Source organism: Narcine bancroftii, chromosome 2, assembly GCF_036971445.1.
Source record: "Narcine bancroftii isolate sNarBan1 chromosome 2, sNarBan1.hap1, whole genome shotgun sequence".
Taxonomy (NCBI): Eukaryota; Metazoa; Chordata; class Chondrichthyes; order Torpediniformes; family Narcinidae; genus Narcine; species Narcine bancroftii.
The window spans coordinates 15,443,715-15,455,982 of NC_091470.1; the positions used below are offsets into that span (position 1 = coordinate 15,443,715).

At 39.1% G+C, this 12,268-nt stretch overlaps 1 protein-coding gene across 2 annotated transcripts in view; it reads left to right on the plus strand.

Moving 5' to 3' along the window:
- The first annotated feature begins 138 nt into the window (after positions 1-138).
- ston2 (stonin 2) overlaps positions 139-12,268 on the plus strand; it is a 153,019-nt gene continuing 140,889 nt past the window's right edge. For both annotated transcript variants that reach the window (XR_011351052.1, XM_069915971.1), the window contains exon 1: positions 139-219. The gene's annotated coding sequence lies outside the window, so the exon portion shown is untranslated. The remainder of the gene's footprint in view (positions 220-12,268) is intronic.

Here is a 12,268-nt window from a genome sequence, read left to right on the forward strand (position 1 = left end):
GGGAGGGCGCGGGTTGGCTGAACAATGGACGAATCAGACGAACGGCGGCGGCCTCGCCAATCCCAGGGCTTCGACCAACGGGCGCTGGAGAGGTCGGGAGTTAAGGCAACGGGTGGCGCGTGCGGGGTCGGGGTCGGCGGGGGGCGCTGCTCGCTCCGCTGGTGGACCGGTTTCCCCGCGAGCGGGCGGGCGGAGGCGGGAGAGGACGCCGCCATCAAGGTAAGTGTCGGGGAGGAAGCCTCCCCCTTCGCCGCCGGTTGGCGGGAGCAGGTTGCACGGTGTCCGGCCCCTCAACTTGCAGGGGAACCTGGTTCAAGGGGAGGAAATAATGAAGCGGGGAAGGATGTGCGAACTGGTTTAAAGAACAACCTCCAAAGAGACAGTTCAGGAGGAGACAAGAGAATGGCGGAGGCACTGACCAGCCAGCGCCTGTTTCCCGGGGCGGGAGGAGCACACACCCGGGAACATCCCGGCCAAGTGCAGGGGAGAGAGCGGAGCTGCTTTTTTCTGCACACACGGAGCTGTGGGTGCCTGCAATGCCGTGCCCTGCCTGGCCATCCCATGCCTTGCGTGCCGTGACATCCCCTGCCTTGCTTGCCATGCCAGCCCCTGCCTTGCCTGCCATGCCAGCCCCTGCCTTGCCTGCCATGCCAGCCCCTGCCTTGCCTGCCATGCCAGCCCCTGCCTTGCCTGCCATGCCAGCCCCTGCCTTGCCTGCCATGCCAGCCCCTGCCTTGCCTGCCATGCCAGCCCCTGCCTTGCCTGCCATGCCAGCCCCTGCCCTGCCCGCCATGCCAGCCCCTGCCCTGCCCGCCATGCCAGCCCCTGCCCTGCCCGCCATGCCAGCCCCTGCCTTGCCCGCCCCCGCCTTGCCCGCCCCCGCCTTGCCCGCCCCCGCCTTGCCCGCCCCCGCCTTGCCCGCCCCGCCTTGCCCGCCCCCCCCTTGCCCGCCCCCCCCCTTGCCCGCCCCCCCTTGCCCGCCCCCCCTTGCCCGCCCCCCCTTGCCCGCCCCCCCTTGCCCGCCCCCCCTTGCCCGCCCCCCCTTGCCCGCCCCCCCCTTGCCCGCCCCCCCCTTGCCCGCCCCCCCTTGCCCGCCCCCCCTTGCCCGCCCCCCCCTTGCCCGCCCCCCCCTTGCCCGCCCCCCCCTTGCCCGCCCCCCCCTTGCCCGCCCCCCCCTTGCCCGCCCCCCCTTGCCCGCCCCCGCCTTGCCAGGGGTGCTGGTGGAGGCTGGAACTTGACAGATTCTCAGACAAGGCACATGGATGAAAGTGGGTCAGAAGGGTTCGTACTTTTCTCTCTCTCTCTTTCTCTCTCTCTGGCAGGCATATGTAGGTGTGCATCGTGCGGTCTGTAATGTTGTTGCTGTATAAAATGAAACAGAAATAGGAATCTGGTTGAGAAGTTACTGCTGCATTTTTTAAAAAAGCCCTTAAATAGTCAATCCTACACTGGTGACTTCATGTTACATTTTAACCCTTTTCTGTGTGTGTGTGTGTGTGTGTGTGTGTGTGTGTGACTTCCAGATGAAATGAGAAAATGATTGTGCAGAAGCGAATGTGTGAATTTCACAGATCAGAATGACCAGCAAAAACCATGATTGCACTGAGAAAGAAAATGCGATATTACTGCAGGGCGAAGAATGCTAAAGAAGTTATTTTTTAAAAAAATATGAATATTATCTGAAGGTTTTGTCTGAATTACTTTGTTCTCGATGAGGCTTTCATATTTTTGATATTCACTGTAGTGAAGATGGGTTTGTAATCATAGATAAAATGTGTCTGTGGTTTGAACGGAGACTGAAAAACACTGGTGATGCAAGCACATTGTGAAATATTGCTACTTTAAAAAAAAATACAATTGTTTACATGACAAAGTGGTAATAAATACAAAAGGCAGATCATATTCAGTGCGAGAAAAATAGTGAAGAGATTTTTGGTGGTTTCATTGTTTTTTTAAAATTTTTTATTTTTCACACTATAAATATATACAGTGTCTTCTCCCCCTTTCCCCCCTCCCTTCCCTCCCTCCTTCACTCCCTTTCCCATTTATTTGGAGTTCAATCTATAAGATACATTAAACCCGTTAAACAATGTCGTCACTTAATAAAAATAAACAAGAAATTTTACTGAGTCAGTTCTTTTCGTTGTCTTCTCCTTCTGTCATTTTAGGTGGTGGAAGTCCATGGTAGGATTTCTCTATTGTATTTCATGTATGGCTCCCATATTTGTTTGAATATTGTGATGTTATTTCTTAAATTATATGTTATTTTTTCTAATGGAATACATTTATTCATTTCTATATACTACTGTTGTATTCTCAAGTTGTCTTCTAATTTCCAGGTTGACATAATACATTTTTTTGCTACAGCTAGGGCTATCCTAACAAATCTTTTTTGTGCTCCATCCAAATCAAGACCAAATTCTTTGTTTTTTATGTTACTTAGGAGGAAGACCTCTGGGTTCTTTGGTATATTGCTTTTTGTGATTTTATTTAATATCTGGTTTAGATCTTCCCAAAATTTTTTCACTTTCTCACATGTCCAAATTGCATGAACTGTTGTTCCCATTTCCTTTTTACAGCGAAAACATCTGTCTGATACTGTTGGGTCCCATTTATTTAACTTTTGAGATGTGATGTATAGCCTGTGTATCCAGTTACATTGTATCATGCGTAACCACGTGTTTATTGTATTTCTCATAGTTCCGGAGCATAACTTCTCCCATGTTTCATTCTTTAACTTTATGTTTAGATCGTGTTCCAATTTTTGTTTAGGTTTACCGTTTGTTTCCTCGTTCTCCTTTTCTTGCAGTTTAATATACATGTTTGTTACAAATTTTTAAATTATCATTGTGTCTGTAATCACATATTCAAAATTACTTCCCTCTGGTAACCTCAGACTTTTTCCCAATTTGTCCTTCAAGTAGGATCTCAATTGGTAGTATGCAAACATTGTATCGTGAGTTATATTATATTTATCCTTCATTTGTTCAAAGGATAATAATTTATTTCCCGAAAAACAATTTTCTATTCTTTTGATCCCTTTTCTCTCCCATTCTCTAAAGGAAAGGTTATCTATTGTGAAAGGGATTAGCTGATTTTGCGTCAATATTAGTTTTGGCAGTTGGTAATTTGTTTTATTCCTTTCTACATGAATCTTCTTCCAAATGTTGAGCAGATGATGCAATACCAGTGAATTCCTACGTTGCACCAATTTTTCATCCCATTTATATAGTATATGTTCAGGTATCTTCTCCCCTATTTTATCTAGTTCTAATCTGGACCAATCTGATTTTTCCCTTGCTTGATAAAAATCTGATAGGTATCCTAATTGTGCGGCTCTATAATGATTCTTAAAGTTTGGTAGTTGTAAGCCTCCTTGTTTGTACCATTCTGTTAATTTATCTAGTGCTATCCTCAGTTTCCCTCCTTTCCATAAGAATTTCCTTATTATTTTCTTTAACTCCTTGAAGAATTTCTCTGTTAGGTGTATTGGTAATGACTGAAATAGGTATTGTATCCTTGGGAAAATATTCATTTTAATACAGTTTATCCTTCCTATCAGTGTTAGTGGTAAGTCTTTCCAATGCCCTCAGTCGTCTTGTAATTTTTTTCATTAATGGATGGTAAGTGAGTTTATATAGATGGCCGAGGTTTTTATTTAGTTCTATACCTAGGTATCGCATTGTTTGTGTTTGCCATCTAAATGGCGATTCTTTCTTAAACTTTGTGAAATCCGCATTATTCGTTGGCATTGCTTCACTTTTATTTGTGTTGATCTTGTATCCCGATACTTCTCCATATTCCTTCAATTTCCTATGTAATTCTTTTATTGATATTTTTGGTTCTGTTAAGTATATTATAACGTCATCTGCAAATAGACTGATTTTATATTCCTTCTCTTTTTATCCCTTTTATTTTATTTTCTGTTCTTATCAGTTCTGCTAGTGGTTCTATAGCTAACACGAACAGTGAGGGAGATAGTGGACATCCCTGCCTTGTTGATATATATCCATTTACTGTCACTTTCGCCAATGGCCCCTTATATAATGCTTTAACCCAATTAATATATTTCTCTGGTAGGCTGAATTTTTGTAGTATTTTGAATCAATAATTCCATTCTACTCTGTCAAAGGCCTTCTCTGCGTCTAAAGCAACCGCTACTGTTGGAGTTTTATTTCCTTCTACTGCATGAATTAAGTTAATAAATTTACAAATATTATCTGTTGTTCTTCTTTTTTTAATAAATCCAGTTTGGTCTAGATTTACTATTTTTGATACATAGTCGGCTAATCTGTTTGCTAATAGGTTAGCTATTAGCAAAGGAGGAAAAACCCAACCCCAACCAACCAATTTTCCCTTGCAACCGCTGCAATCGTGTCTGCCTGTCCCGCATCGGACTGGTCAGCCACAAACGAGCCTGCAGCTGACGTGGACTTTTTACCCCCTCCATAAATCTTCGTCCGCGAAGCCAAGCCAAAGAAGATCTTATAATCTGTGTTAAGTAGAGATATTGGTCTATATGACGCTGGTGTGAGTGGATCTTTCCCTTGCTTTAGTATTACTGTAATTATTGCTGTTTTGCATGAATCTGGTAAGCTTTGTGTTTTATCAATCTAGTTGATTACTTCCAGAAGGGGAGGAATTAATAAGTCTTTAAATGTTTTATAGAATTCTATTGGGAATCCATCCTCTCCTGGTGTTTTATTGTTTGGAAGTTTTTTTTAATATCTCTTGTAATTCTTCAATTTCAAATGGTTTTATTAATTTATTTTGCTCCTCTGTTTGTAATTTCGGTAGTTCAATTTTAGTTAGAAATTCATCTATTTTGTCTTCTTTCCCTTCGTTTTCAGTTTGATATAATTGCTCGTAGAATTCCCTGAAGTTTTCATTGATCTCCGTTGGATTATATGTAATTTGTTTGTCCTTTTTCCTTCATGCCAATACCATTCTTTTAGTTTCTTCTGTCTTAAGCTGCCACGCTAGAATTTTGTTGGTTTTTTCTCCTAGCTCATAATATTTCTGTTTTGTCTTCATTATGTTCTTCTCCACCTTATATGTTTGTAGTGTTTCATATTTTATTTTTTTGTCTGCCAATTCTCTTTTAGTTGTGTCTTCCTTCTTTGCTAATTCTGTTTCTATATTTGTTATTTCCCTTTCCAACTGTTCTGTTTCCCGATTGTAGTCCTTCTTCATCTTAGTTACATAACTTATTATTTGCCCTCTGATGAACGCTTTCATTGCGCCCCATAGTATAAACATATCTTTCACTGTTTCTGTATTTAATTCAAATTACATTTTAATTTGTCGTTCAATGAATTCTCTAAAATCCTGTCTTTTAAGCAGCATGGGGTTTAATCTCCATCTATACATTCTTGGTGGGATGAGACATATAAGGCAATCGAACAACTGAAAAGTGGCAAAGCAGAAGGTATGGATGGAATCCCCCCAGAAGTCTGGAAGGCTGGCGGCAAAACTGCATGCCAAACTGCATGAGTTTTTCAAGCTTTGTTGGGACCAAGGTAAACTGCCTCAGGATCTTCGTGATGCCACCATCATCACCCTGTACAAAAACAAAGGCGAGAAATCAGACTGCTCAAACTACAGGGGAATCACGTTGCTCTCCATTGCAGGCAAAATCTTCGCTAGGATTCTACTAAATAGAATAATACCTAGTGTCGCCGAGAATATTCTCCCAGAATCACAGTGCGGCTTTCGCGCAAACAGAGGAACCACTGACATGGTCTTTGCCCTCAGACAGCTCCAAGAAAAGTGCAGAGAACAAAACAAAGGACTCTACATCACCTTTGTTGACCTCACCAAAGCCTTCGACACCGTGAGCAGGAAAGGGCTTTGGCAAATACTAGAGCGCATCGGATGTCCCCCAAAGTTCCTCAACATGATTATCCAACTGCACGAAAACCAACAAGGTCGGGTCAGATACAGAAATGAGCTCTCTGAACCCTTCTCCATTAACAATGGTGTGAAGCAAGGCTGTGTTCTCGCACCAACCCTCTTTTCAATCTTCTTCAGCATGATGCTGAACCAAGCCATGAAAGACCCCAACAATGAAGACGTTGTTTACATCCGGTACCGCACGGATGGCAGTCTCTTCAATCTGAGGCGCCTGCAAGCTCACACCAAGACACAAGAGAAACTTGTCCGTGAACTACTCTTTGCAGATGATGCCGCTTTAGTTGCCCATTCAGAGCCAGCTCTTCAGCGCTTGACGTCCTGCTTTGCGGAAACTGCCAAAATGTTTGGCCTGGAAGTCAGCCTGAAGAAAACTGAGGTCCTCCATCAGCCAGCTCCCCACCATGACTACCAGCCCCCCCACATCTCCATCGGGCACACGAAACTCAAAACGGTCAACCAGTTTACCTATCTCGGCTGCACCATTTCATCAGATGCAAGGATCGACAATGAGATAGACAACAGACTCGCCAAGGCAAATAGCGCCTTTGGAAGACTACACAAGAGTCTGGAAAAACAACCAACTGAAAAACCTCACAAAGATAAGCGTATACAGAGCCGTTGTCATACCCACACTCCTGTTCGGCTCCGAATCATGGGTCCTCTACCGGCACCACGTACGGCTCCTAGAACGCTTCCACCAGCGTTGTCTCCGCTCCATCCTCAACATCCATTGGAGCGCTTACACCCCTAACGTCGAAGTACTCGAGATGGCAGAGGTCGACAGCATCGAGTCCACGCTGCTGAAGATCCAGCTGCGCTGGATGGGTCACGTCTCCAGAATGGAGGACCATCGCCTTCCCAAGATCGTGTTATATGGCGAGCTCTCCACTGGCCACCGTGACAGAGGTGCACCAAAGAAAAGGTACAAGGACTGCCTAAAGAAATCTCTTGGTGCCTGCCACATTGACCACCGCCAGTGGGCTGATAACGCCTCAAACCGTGCATCTTGGCGCCTCACAGTTTGGCGGGCAGCAACCTCCTTTGAAGAAGACCGCAGAGCCCACCTCACTGACAAAAGGCAAAGGAGGAAAAACCCAACACCCAACCCCAACCAACCAATTTTCCCCTGCAACCGCTGCAATCGTGTCTGCCTGTCCCGCATCGGACTTGTCAGCCACAAACGAGCCTGCAGCTGACGTGGACTTTTTACCCCCTCCATAAATCTTCGTCCGCGAAGCCAAGCCAAAGAAAAAAATACATTCTTGGTGGGATGTCCTCTAGCTCTATTGCCAATAACATGGGTGAGTGGTCCGATAATAGTCTAGCTTTATATTCCGCTTTCCTAACTCTCCCTTGAATGTGGGCTGATAACAGGAATAGGTCTATCCTTGAGTATGTTTTATGTCTACCCGAATAGTATGAATATTCCTTTTCCTTTGGGTGTTGTTTCCTCCATATATCCAAAAGTTGCATTTCTTGCATCGATTTAATTATAAATTTGGTACTTTGTTCTTTCTGTTAGTTTTTTTTCCAGTTTTATCCATGTTTGAGTCCAAATTAAGGTTAAAATCCCCTCCTATTAGTATGTTCCCTTGCGTATCTGCTATCTTCAAAAAGATATCTTGCATAAATTTTTGATCTTCTTCATTCGGTGAATATACATTGAGTAAATTCCAAAATTCTGAATATATCTGACATTTTATCGTTACATATCTCCCTGCTGGATCTATTATTTCCTCTTCTATTTTGATTGGTACATTTTTATTGATTAATATAGCTACACCTCTGGCTTTTGAATTATATGACGCTGCTGTTGCATGTCCTATCCAATCTCTCTTTAATTTCTTGTGCTCCACTTCAGTTAGATGTGTTTCTTGTACGAATGCTATATCAATTTTTTATTTTTTCAGTAAATTTAACAGTTTCTTCCTTTTGATTTGGTTATGTATTCCATTAATATTTAAAGTCATATAGTTCAACGTAGCCATTTCATACTTTGTTTATCTTTCCTTTCTGTTTCCTCATCACCACCTTCCCTTCTTATCCATTTCTGCATTCTTTTTTTGAACATATTATAAGACAACATTTCTAAAACGTAAAATATTTCCACTATTCTCATATCTAAAATTCCTTTAACCCCAATAGTCCCTCCACTATCTGAGTTGTCCTTTGTCCTTTGTCAGGCAACCACATCTCCCCTCTTCATTTGGATTTGCGAATCTGCTCGCAAGCGTCAACTGATTTCGCAGTGACTGTAATTCTTCCCCACCCAGCCCCCCCCAGAAAAGATTTTAATCTTCATATATAACAAAGGTCACTCTCTTAATTCCCTCCTTACTTCCTTTCTTCCCTTTCTTTCCCTTCTTAGATACATACACACACATATATATATATATATATATATATCTCTTTGGCTTGGCTTCGTGGACGAAGATTTATGGAGGGGGTAAAAGTCCACGTCAGCTGCAGGCTCGATTGTGGCTGACAAGTCCGATGCACCTACATACACACATACATATAGTTTGTTCTCATTTTTGTTCTTGTTACATCTCTTCATCTCTCTGTCTGTTTGTAGTTGTAGTTGTTCTGCAAATTTTCGTGCTTCTTCCGGATCCGAGAATAGTTTGTTTTGCTGCCCCGGAATAATTATTTTAAGTACCGCTGGGTATTTTAACATAAATTTATAACCTTTTTTCCATAGGGTCGTTTTTGCTGCATTGAACTCCTTCCTCTTCTTCAGGAGTTCAAAACTTGTATCTGGCTAGAAAAATATTTTTTGACCCTTGTATTCCTGTGGTTTTTTGTCTTCTCTTATTTTATTCATTGCCTTCTCCAATATATTTTCTCTTGTTGTATATCTTAGGAATTTTACTAGAATGGATCTTGGTTTTTGTTGTGGTTGTGGTTGAGGGGCTAATGTTCTATGTGCCCTTTCTATTTCCATTTCTTCCTGTAATTCTGGTCTTCCTTGGACCCTGGGGATCCATTATTTTATAAATTCTTTCATATTTTTGCCTTCTTCATCTTCCTTAAGGCCCACTATCTTTATATTGTTTCTTCTATTATAATTTTCCATTATATCTATCTTCTGAGCTAACAGCTCCTGTGACTCTTTAACTTTTTTATCAGATTCTTCTAATTTCTTTTTTAAATCATCTACTTCCATTTCTATGGCTGTTTCTCGTTCTTCCACCTTGTCTACTCTTTTTCCTCTATCTGTCATGATCATCTCTAATCTATTCACTTTTTCTTCTGTACTTTTTATTCTTTTTATTTCACTGAATTCTTGTGACTGCCATTCTTTTACTGTTTCCATATATTCTTTAAAAAATATATATATCCATGTACTTGCCCTTCCCTTCATCTTCCATTTTTCTGTGTTCTTCCTCCTTTTTTTTTAAAAAAACTTTATTTAAAATTTTATAACATGAATAAAATAGAAAGTTACAGTAAAAAGATTAAACATAAGATAATAAAAATTACAAACTAAATAAACTAAATAAACTAAACCCCCCTCCCCAAATTAGTTCACAAAATTAATGACCTAGCTTAAAATTAGTCTAACCCCCCCAAAATAAAGAGTGAAAGAGTGAAGAGTTAATAAAATGAACAATAATTATATAAAAAAAACCCTTAAACAAAAAAAAGATAAAACATAACAAATAGAGATACTAACATCAGAAAAAAAAATCAATACTAAAATATCAAACTTAAAAACATATTTAAATCAAACTTAAATGCATATATTTAGCAAATGGAGTCCACTTCAACCTATAAAAAGACACCCTATCCTGAATTGAAAAAGATATCCTTTCCATAGTCAAACAGAACTTCATCTCCAAATACCACCTATCTAAAGTTAATATATTTCTATCTTTCCAAGTAAGAGCTATACATTTCTTGGCCACAGCTAAAGCTAAATAGATAAAAGAAATCTGATAATCTTGTAGGCCCAAATCAATTAATGATTGCATATTCCCTAATAAAAATATACCAGGATCTAATACTAGACAAATATTATATAAACTATTAAATATAGATTGAATACCCTTCCAAAACTGTTGCAATCGATCACAAAACCAAACAGTATTGAAAAAAGTATTAGCCATCTGGTCACAACGAAAACAGCAATCCGACTTACTAAGACCAAACTTTTTTAGTTTCTCCGGTGTTAAATATAACTGATGTATAAAATTGTAATTAATCATCGCTAATCTAGCATTAACCAATTTCCTAATACTATTCTGACAAATTTCCATCCAAGCTTCTTCAGCAATTATAAAACCCAAATCTTTTTCCCATTTCAACTTATCCTTATCCCAATCTTTTTTACTATCAATTTCTTGTAAAATACAATACAAATCATATATATATATCCCTTTTGTGGTATTGAAAGTACATATTCCTCAAAATTAGAATCCGGCAATAAAATCATATGTCGACCACATATCTGTTTTACAAAAGATCTTAATTGATAATACACATATACAGAGTTTCCACTAATACCGAATTTCCTTTGTAATTCATCAAAAGAACAAAAACATCCCTCAGAAAAATAATCGGATACATTTTTTATTCCCTTCCTTTCCCACTGTTTCAGTAATATTGAAGACTGTAAAAGGAACAAGTTGATTGTTATATAATGGCAATCGTCCAGACCATTTATTTTTGAGCCCCAATTTATTAAGTTTTCTTGTCCATAAATTTAATAAATGCTTCAATATTGGGACATCATAAGTTTGTAATAAATTTTTATTCCATCGAAACAAAAACTCATAAGAAAATTTTTCTGAAATAACCGCCATTTCTATCTTTGCCCAACTGGGCGTATCATCCATATTCATTAATGCACTAAGAAATTTAAATTGAGCTGCTTCATAATAATGTTGAAAATTCGGTAATCTTAAACCTCCAAATTGAAAATCCCACATCAGCTTTCTCATCGCTACCCTCGGAAATTTTCCCTTCCATAAAAAGTCTCTAATTGCTTTATATAGATCCTTAAAAAAACTTTCATTTAAAAAATAAGGAATTGATTGAAACAAGTATTGTATTCGGGGAAAAATATTCATTTTTATAGTATTAATCCTTCCTAATAGACCCAAAGGCAAATCCTTCCACCTAGTCAAATCTAATTTATTCCTTTTTATTAAAGGAAGATAATTAATTGAATATAAATCTTGAAATTCTGTATTAACATTAATTCCTAAATATTTAATTTGTGTGGTCCACTTCAAATTTGTAATACTTTTATACATTGAATAATCATTTTTACAAATTGATAAAATTTCACTTTTGGCCCAGTTTACTTTATAACCAGATAATTGACCATAAATTTCTAAACATTCTTGAATTGCTAGTAAAGAAATATCCGGATCCACCAAATATAATAAAACATCATCAGCAAATAGATTAATCTTGTGTTCCTCATTCAGAACTCTCATACCTTTAACATTTCCATTTTGACGTATTAATTGTGCCAAAGGCTCAATAACTATAGCAAATAAAGCAGGTGACAATGGGCATCCTTGTCTAGTCGACCTTGTTAAATTAAAAGATTCTGAAATCTGCCCATTGACAGCAATTCTGGCCTTCGGACTATTATATAAAGCCTTTATCAATCCAATAAATGAAGAACCAAAACAAAATTTCTCAAGTACTTTAAACAAAAACTTCCATTCCACTCTATCAAAAGCCTTTTCTGCATCCAGTGAAACCACTATTGGATAATTCAGCTGAGATTTAGATTTATTTATCAAAGTTATTAAACGCAAAATATTATCTGACGCATATCTATTTTTTATAAATCCCGTTTGATCACTATGTATTATTTTAGGCAAATATTGAGCTAATCGATTAGCCATAGCTTTTGCTACAATTTTATAATCTACATTTAACAGCGATATTGGTCTATAAGAAGAAACCTGTAAAGGATCTTTATTTTTTTTGGTATAACTGTAATTATTGCTGGAACAAGACTCGGGTAATCGAAAAGTGTCATAAATTTGTTGTAAAACATCCTTATATATAGGAAATATATCAGCATAAAAAGTTTTATAAAACTCGATAGAAAATCCATCTTCACCAGGTGCCTTTCCATTTGGCATATCTCTATCGCCGTTTCTATTTCCTTTTCTGTAAAGGATTTATCTAACTCCTGTCTATCTTGATTCAATTGTGGCAATTTAATATTTTTCAAAAAAGAATCTATAGCATCCTCAGTTACATCTTTACATTCCAAAGTATATAATTTTTTATAAAAATTACAAAATTCCTCATTAATTTCCTTTTGACTAAAAGTAATACCTGATTTCTTTCTAATTACTGGTATAATTCTAGATAATTGTTCCTTTTT